The sequence below is a fragment of the Pogona vitticeps genome, chromosome 6 (assembly GCF_051106095.1).
Source record: "Pogona vitticeps strain Pit_001003342236 chromosome 6, PviZW2.1, whole genome shotgun sequence".
Classification (NCBI taxonomy): Eukaryota; Metazoa; Chordata; class Lepidosauria; order Squamata; family Agamidae; genus Pogona; species Pogona vitticeps.
This window is the reverse complement of record NC_135788.1, coordinates 87,090,087-87,098,135: the sequence shown is the minus strand read 5'-3', so window position 1 is coordinate 87,098,135 and position 8,049 is coordinate 87,090,087.

The following is an 8,049-nucleotide window of genomic DNA, read 5'->3' as shown; positions in this document are numbered from 1 at the left end:
CAGTGGATAGCAGAAGACCATGTGGGGATGAGAACTTTGATCCCTCATCCTCAGCTTCTTTTGCCAGCACAGTCCTGTTCAAAACTAAAGGCTGACCAGTGTGCTTGGCGTTGTCAAGTCAAATCCTACTTAAGGCCACCTTAATATAGTTTTCAGGGTATGTGAGATATTTAAGAAGCAACTTACCATTGTTACCACTAGTGGATTTTCCATGAGTATAAGTCTACCCACTACGCTATACTGTCTCTTGACCAGGAGCTAGAGGTGTGCATTTTTCCACACAGATCTTTCGAAAAAGGCAGTAGTGGATTGAGGAGAGGAGCAAGAAATTCCCACTGACTTTCTGCTTCATGAATATTTGGGAACTGCTCTTGGTAGGTGTAGATTTTTGCCTGCTGAGCATCAAGAATCAAAAGGTGGCGTACAGTTGTTCTGACTCACATATGCTTTTTGCCCATACGTGACACACAAAATTCTGTGAGCGAAGCAGTGTGATCAAACAGTAAAAAAATCTACCCGGAAGCCCATTCAATAAATCAATAAGATTACATTTTCTAGCATGGATAAAGATGTAGTGACAACGAAATGTATTGTTGTTGCTCTTGTTGCTTCAGCTTACCACTCTATAATGCTACAGCATAATAATTATGCAAACAACAACCTGCCCCCTAGTGAGCTGGATACTCATTTTTACCAACCTCATAAAGACAAGACAACCATGAATTGGCTGACTGAACCCCTCAAAATTGAACTGAGGTTGTGTGAGCAGAGGCTGATGGGCGTGTGCATGCACAGAGAAAGCAGGGCCGGCATCCAGAAGGGAAGCTGGGCCTTTGTATCTAAAGATGGTGGCAGCAGAGGATGAAGAGGAGGAGGAGGCAGGACCAGGTAAGGAGGTGATGAGAGGAGGGAGAAGAGGGTGGACCGGCAGCAGAGTAGGTGGAGGCATTACTGTAGGTTTCCCTCCCTCAGGCATGAACTGGAAAAAAGCCCACAAACTGTTTCATTTTTTCCAGGGTTCATGGGTAGCCACGGACCACCCTGATTTGTCCTTTTTCCTGGTTCATGTCCATTTAGCATGAAAACAGAGCTTACAAAAGTTTATTTTCCAATTCCAATAATTCCCCAGACCAGCCTGGTCCCTGGTTGTGCTGGCTAGAGGATTTTGGGAGTTGTAGGCCCAAAAATAAACCTTTCAACTCAGCATGAATATAAGTGACCCTGGAACAGGCAACAGGTTCAAACAGCGTGTGCTTGCTTTCATCATAATGATCAGGATGCAACTAGGAAAGAAGGAGAGCCCGATGAACGGGTCACTTTCCCCCATTATTGCCCCAACATCAGATAAGCTTTTACTATCTTTCAGAGTGCTTTGGCTACTCATTAACTGATCCTGGAGGGAAGGAATCCCTCCAGTTTTGAAGGGAATCTGTGCAATTGTTAGGTCACTTAATTGCTTCCATGAATAGACTGGGCATTGTGATGCATTACTTCCACTCCAGAGCCATGCCTGGTGGGGGAAGACAAGGTTCAGGATTCGCTCCACCAGCCTCTTCTCATTATAACTAAGGTCTGCGTTGCAAAGAAATTCTCCAAACCTGCCCACTATCCCATACAGACAAGGAAGCAACTTATTTTTAGGGAGATCTCCCAGGTTTGTCTTTTGGACTTAACCTGAAGTCTCCTAAAACAACTTTATGAAACCATTATCATAACCCTATAGCTCACTGGACCGGAGTGAAACCATGTGACCAAGTTAATATAAAGCTCTTAGATGTGGTTTACTAGACCAGTGGTTCTTAACATGGGCGATAATGCCCCCCAGGGGGTGATTTCATTTTTCAGGGGGGCGGTACAACGAAAAGGGGCAGCGTGGGGGCGCTGGAGCAGAAGGGGGCGGTAGGGGGGCGCTGGAGCAAGCCAAACCTGTGAAGACGGCTGCAGCCTTTTTACAATGTGCATGAATATATATTTTCCTCCAATCTTAATTTAGTTTCAGAGTTTTCGTCTTGAAATTTTTAGTTCCTGCATTGCGGTTTGTTTTTATGCCCTTTTTATATTTCTTTTTGAGTCTTAAAATTCGCTTGCAACTAAATCATTAAATGTTACTTTTGGGGGGCATTTCATTTTTTTGGAATTGAATTTTGTTTTCAGGGGTCATTGGATTTAAGTGTCTTAAATAAATAAATAAATAAATAAATAAATAAACGAACGAACGAACGAACGAACGAACGAACGAACGAACGAACGAACGAACAAATAAATAAATAAATAAATAAATAAATAAATAAATAAATAAATAAATAAATAAATAAGATATCACCGCAGGGAGGGGGGCGATGATAACTTCCTCAATGGCTCAAGGGGGCATTTCTTTCAAAAAGGTTAAGAACCACTGTACTAGACCACACAAGTAGAGTACACTTGCAGTATCTCAACTCCTTTGCAAATTAAAATAGGTTTTGGTTGTTGTGGGTTTTTCGGGTTGTTTGGCCATATTCTGGAGGTTTTTCTTCCTAATGTTTCGCCAGTCTCTTTGGCCGGCATCTTCAGAGGACAGGAGGTAGAACTCTTTCTGTGTTCTAGCTCCTGAACACAGAATTCTAGCTCCTGTCCTCTGAAGATGCTGGCCGCAGAGACAGGCGAAACGTTAGGAAGAAAAACCTCCAAAACACGGCCAAACAGCTTGAAAAACCCACAACAACTGTCGGGTCTTGGCCATGAAAGCCTTTGAGAACACATTAAAATAAGCTTTGCTTAAACCCAGTCAGGTGGGTATTAAAATGTTAGATAAGAACAGAAATAGATGTTAAAGTACAGGCGTTCATCATGACAGCCTACAGTTTTTTCTCATTGCAGCAACAAAGGCAAATTATTAACACTGCAGCGTCTTCCCTTGTGAAGCCTTCAAAGTAAGCAAAGCGGAATAGGAGTCCTCCAAACAACAGAGATTAAAAACCACTGAACTCAAAAAATTCATTTTCTAACAATGTCACATATGACTACCCAGGACAGTCCGGTTATTCCCAGGGCAGCCACTATTAAAGCTAGGGAGTGTCCATGCTTGAAGGGTTCGGTGCAACTCAGAAGCTTAGTTCCATCATTTGGAATCACAACAGCCTGGGAGCCTTTCTTGATGTATCCTCAGACACTAAAGGGAGGTCTTAGCCTTTACCTTTTGATACCAGAGTGAAGGCCCTGCTAACATGGATGGCAGAAGGGACTGGATTCTTAACCAATCTGTGATATAGACTCCTTTCAGAGTTGTGACCAGTTTCCTCTGACTGATTTTAAGAAGGGTGCAAAAATACATCTTTTTAGACTGGTATATGATATTTAATCTGTTTTGCTGTATTGTTTTTAATTTGTTGATTTTAATGTTTTATAGGCATTTAATTGTTTTTACAGTGGGACTAGTTTTACTTGATGTTACAATTAAATTTGTTTTTGTTCTTCTTTTATGAAGATTGCCAGTCACCTTGAGTGCTACTTTGTAGTGGAAAGGCGGGGTATAACTAAAATGTATGAATGAATACATATTGGCCAAAATCCTCTTACTTAGGATTATTCTAACTGCACCTTAATGTAAGTCACAACTAGAGAAAGGCCCACTTGAATCAATGGAGCTTATGGAGGAATTGACTCACCAAATCCTCATTGATTAAATGGCCCTGTTCTAGTGTTATTTACTATGCTAAGTAGCAAGATTTTGGCCATGATCTAGCTCAGAAAAATGACTTTCTTAGAGTAGAAGGATTCTTCCAGGCAGCATGGCCCATTACTTAGAAAGATATTTTTTCCAAGCTCTGAAGCTCTTCCAGGAGAGCAGGATTGCCGCAAACACATTTTATTTCATTTTATTTATTTAAAATATTTTTTTATCTTGCCTTTCTCCTTAAAAAGAACACAAGGTGGCTGACACCATTAAAAGAAAAATATTTAAAGCTAAAAAAAGTTTACAGATACTAAAAAGGATCAAAGAACAGCCACACTAAAAATGGTAAACAAAAGCAGCACCAAAAACACATTCAAAGTAGTAAGGCACAACCATCCACAAGGTATGTATGGCAGCCTATTGATCTATCCATCTACCCTGGCCTTCTTCCATGTGTGGCAGCTGGTAACACTGGGACAATGGTGGTGGCCTGGCCAGCACCTTTTCCTGGTATGGTGGCTCCACATGGTGGCGAAGGAGGGTGCTGGGGCATGCTGGGAGCCTAACACGGGTCGGGGGAGGTCACAGTAGGTATGTGTGCGTGTGCGTGTGCGTGTGCGTATGCGTGTGCGTGTGCGTGTGTGTGTGTGTGTGTGAGAGAGAGAGAGAGAGAATTAACTGTTCATGCTTTATACAGTAATTACATTTTTGGGGCATAAGAATTATACAATGGTGCCTCGCATTACGACGTTAATTCGTTCCAGCTGTAGAGCGAAAACGTCGTAATGCAAAATTAAAAAGCCCATAGAAACGTATTAAAACCCGATTAATGCGTTCCTATGGGCTTGAAACTCACAGTCCAGTGAAGATCCTCCATAGCGCGGCCATTTTCACTGCCCGTGCAGCGAGGAATCCATCCCATAAAAAGGGGGGAGCCATTTTTTTTACCCGGTGGCCATTTTGAAACCGCTGATCAGCTGGCCGAAATTCGGTTCCCGAAGCAGGGAACCGATCATCGCAAAGCAAAATTCCCCCATAGGAAACATTGTTTTGCGGTCGCTTTTGCGATCACAAAAACTTCGTCGTAATGCAATTTCGTCGTTAAACGGGGCGCTCATCTTGCGAGGCACCACTGTACAGGGATATTGAACTACCCAAAAGTCTGGCGCCCTTAACTCTTTTATCGAAAGAAGTGTAAATCGTGTTCAACATGACTTTAGTGTGAGTACCACTAACAGTGGCAGTCAATTGGAGTGCTTAATGTTCCCTGGATCCTGCCCACAGTTTTGCTAATAAATCAAATGTATTCCAGGGCAGTCACAAGTCTCCCCGTTTCTCTCCAACCTTCTATGGCTCTGCCACACATGTTTAATTGCCTCTTTGCAACACCTTCTAAAATTGCAAGCAGGCAGGTGGAAAAGAGGACTGAACGGAGAGATAGCCGCCCCTCGTTCTGCTTCAGCAGGCTTGTTATCTCTGAGGTGACGGGCTTTGCGCTTCAGCAACGAAAGGCCTGTGATGCAAGGAAAAGTAGGAACGCATTAAGTGTGTGTCGGTGTCTATACAGGTCTTTGGGGTGACCAGCCAAAGTCCCTGCTAAATCTCCCCAGGTATTTTCCTCCCCTGAACCTATGCAAGATGGGATCAGAATGAGGAATGCCTCTTGCCACCCTCCACCACTGCAAACTAAAATAGTAATAAAAAAGCTAGTTGCTGGAGTGCATAAAGAAGAAAATTGGACGATCCACTCCCCACTGCCTCCTAATGAGAAGCACAAACTCGAAGGGAGTTGAAAGTTTTAATTATAATCTTTCTGCCTCTAACAATGCAAAGCTAGGCCCCATCTGTGGCTAGTTTTCTCCACAAGACAAGCCCTCTTCTAAACTAGGTCAGGAATCATGGCAGGAGTGTGTGTGTGTGGTGTGTGTGTTGTACATCTCCCCAGAGGGAGAATGTTCAGATACAGATCTTTTAACCAATTCCTGGGGCTAGCCAAAGACAGACATTTGACTGTCAGGAGAAGTTGCATCAGGACCCAGTACGTGAGGAAATTAAGACTGTTTAAGTACTTAAGACCATTTACAAATTCAATAAATAGGGCTCTTCTGGGTCTTTCGTCCCCTTACCTTGTGCAATCTGGTTTTTAGCACATTAGCCAGCAAAAGCCTTGGGAAGCTCCAACACCATTCCCCCCCCCCCGCACCCACAAATAAACAGGAGGCATAGAGGTGGCTTGCAGTGACCAATCACTGAAGGGTTTTTTTGTGGGGAGGGAAAGACTGCTTTTTACACTCTCCCCCTCTTGTTGTTTTTCCTCTTGCTACTCTAATTTTCCTCTCCCTCTTTGCTGGGAAAGTCCCAACTACACAATTCTCGGATAGAGGAACAGGCTGAAACAAGGATAACTGAAAGGCTGCCTCTTTCTAAACAAGCCTGCTCAGAATTTGAGATCTTCAGTGAAGGCCCCATTCTGTATCACCACCCTGAGGGTAAGTGAGTATCCAAGACAGAGTTTTCTTGGCAGTAACATCTCCAATCTCCAGCTCCCTTCCAACGGAAGTCCGGCTGTCTGCATCCTTTCTGAGCTTCCCGTGCATGGCCAAAACTATATTAATTCCACCTGACTTGTAATGTTTAAAACTGACTTTAATCTGTTTTTTAAAATATATAATTATAAAATAATATAATATTATAATATATAGATTATATATATATAATTGTATACTACCTTGGACAGAAAATCAGATAATTCCTCAAACCAGAGGTGTGCAGATTTTTTTGTTTTGAACTATGACTCCTAGAGTTGCTGTCCAAAAATCACCCGTCTGCTTCCTTCGGCTTTAAACCAATCAGTCCCAATTCTCTTCAACTCAGGACACAGCAGAGAACCCTCTTGCTCCTTCTTGCTTTTGAGCTGGGCAAGGCTTCAGGTTCTACCTTGCTGAGTTCTGCCAACAAGACTTTTGGATTTACAAGAATCAGTCAGTTAGGCTGGGATTTGAAACAAATTTACAAACTATGGCAAGTTCTTAAAGAAATGGGAGTGCCTGACCACATTATCTATCTCCTGCGAAATCTATACGTGGAACAGGAAACAACAATTAGAACTGGATATGGAACAAAATTGGTTCAAAATTGGGAAAAGAGTACAAGGCTGTATATTATCCCCAACCTTATTTAATTTATATGCAGGATGCATCATGTGAAAGGCTGGACTGGGTGAATCCCAAACCGGAATTAAGATTGCCGGAAGAAATATCAGCAATCTCAGATATGCAGATGATACCACTCTGATGGCAGAAGGAATTAAAGAACCTCTTAAAGAGGGTGAAAGAGGAGAGTGCAAAAATGGTCTGAAACTGAACATCAAAAAACTAAGATCATGGCCACTGGTCCCATCGCCTCCTGGCAAACAGAAGGGGAAGATATGGAGGTGGTGACAGATTTTACTTTCTTGGGCTCCATGATCACTGCAGATGGCGACAGCAGTCACAAAATTAAGAGACGCCTGCTTCTTGGGAGGAAAGCGATGACAAACCTAGACAGCATCTTAAAAAGCAGAGACATCACCTTGCCGACAAAGGTCTACCTATGGTTTTTCCAGTAGCGATGTATGGAAGTGAGAGCTGGACCATAAAGAAGTCTGACTGCTGAAGAATTGATGCTTCTGAATTGTGGTGCTGGAGGAGACTCTTGAGAGTCCCCTGGACTGCAAGGAGATCAAACATATCCATTTTGAAGGAAATCAACCCCGAGTGCTCACTGGAAGGACAGATTCTGAAGCTGAGACTCCAATACTTTGGCCATCTCATGAGAAGATAAGACTCCCTGGAAAAGCCCCTGATGTTGGGAAAGTGTGAGGGCAAGAGGAGAAGGGGACGACAGAGGACGAGATGGTTGGACACTGTCATTGAATCTACCAACATGAATTTGACCCATGTTCAAATTCCGGAAGGCCGTGGAAGACAGGGGGGCTTGGCGTGCTCTGGTCCATGGGGTCACAAAGAGTCGGACACGACTTAATGACTAAACAACAACAAAGACCCATTAAAAACATTGGAACTCTCCTGAGGAAAAACGCTTATGATTTTGCTGTCAGGTTGTTCTTTCAAAACCTTGCCATTGCTGTGCAGTTTATCAAGGCTATTCTTGTTTTGTGTTTATTATGAAGAAGAAGGTTGTGTGGGATAATGTGTGCATGTAAGCCATGAGAAGTACAATATATTAAAATTGAAAGATTAGACATTATGTCTATACCACACCTCTCTCCAACCTTCCTGACACATTAATAGCACCAATCTAATCAAGTTTAGTTTTCTCCCAGTGAAGCTGGTGAATTTTACCTTCTCAGCAAACTGATCATTCTGTTTTGACATCTCTGGAGCAGAAGCAGA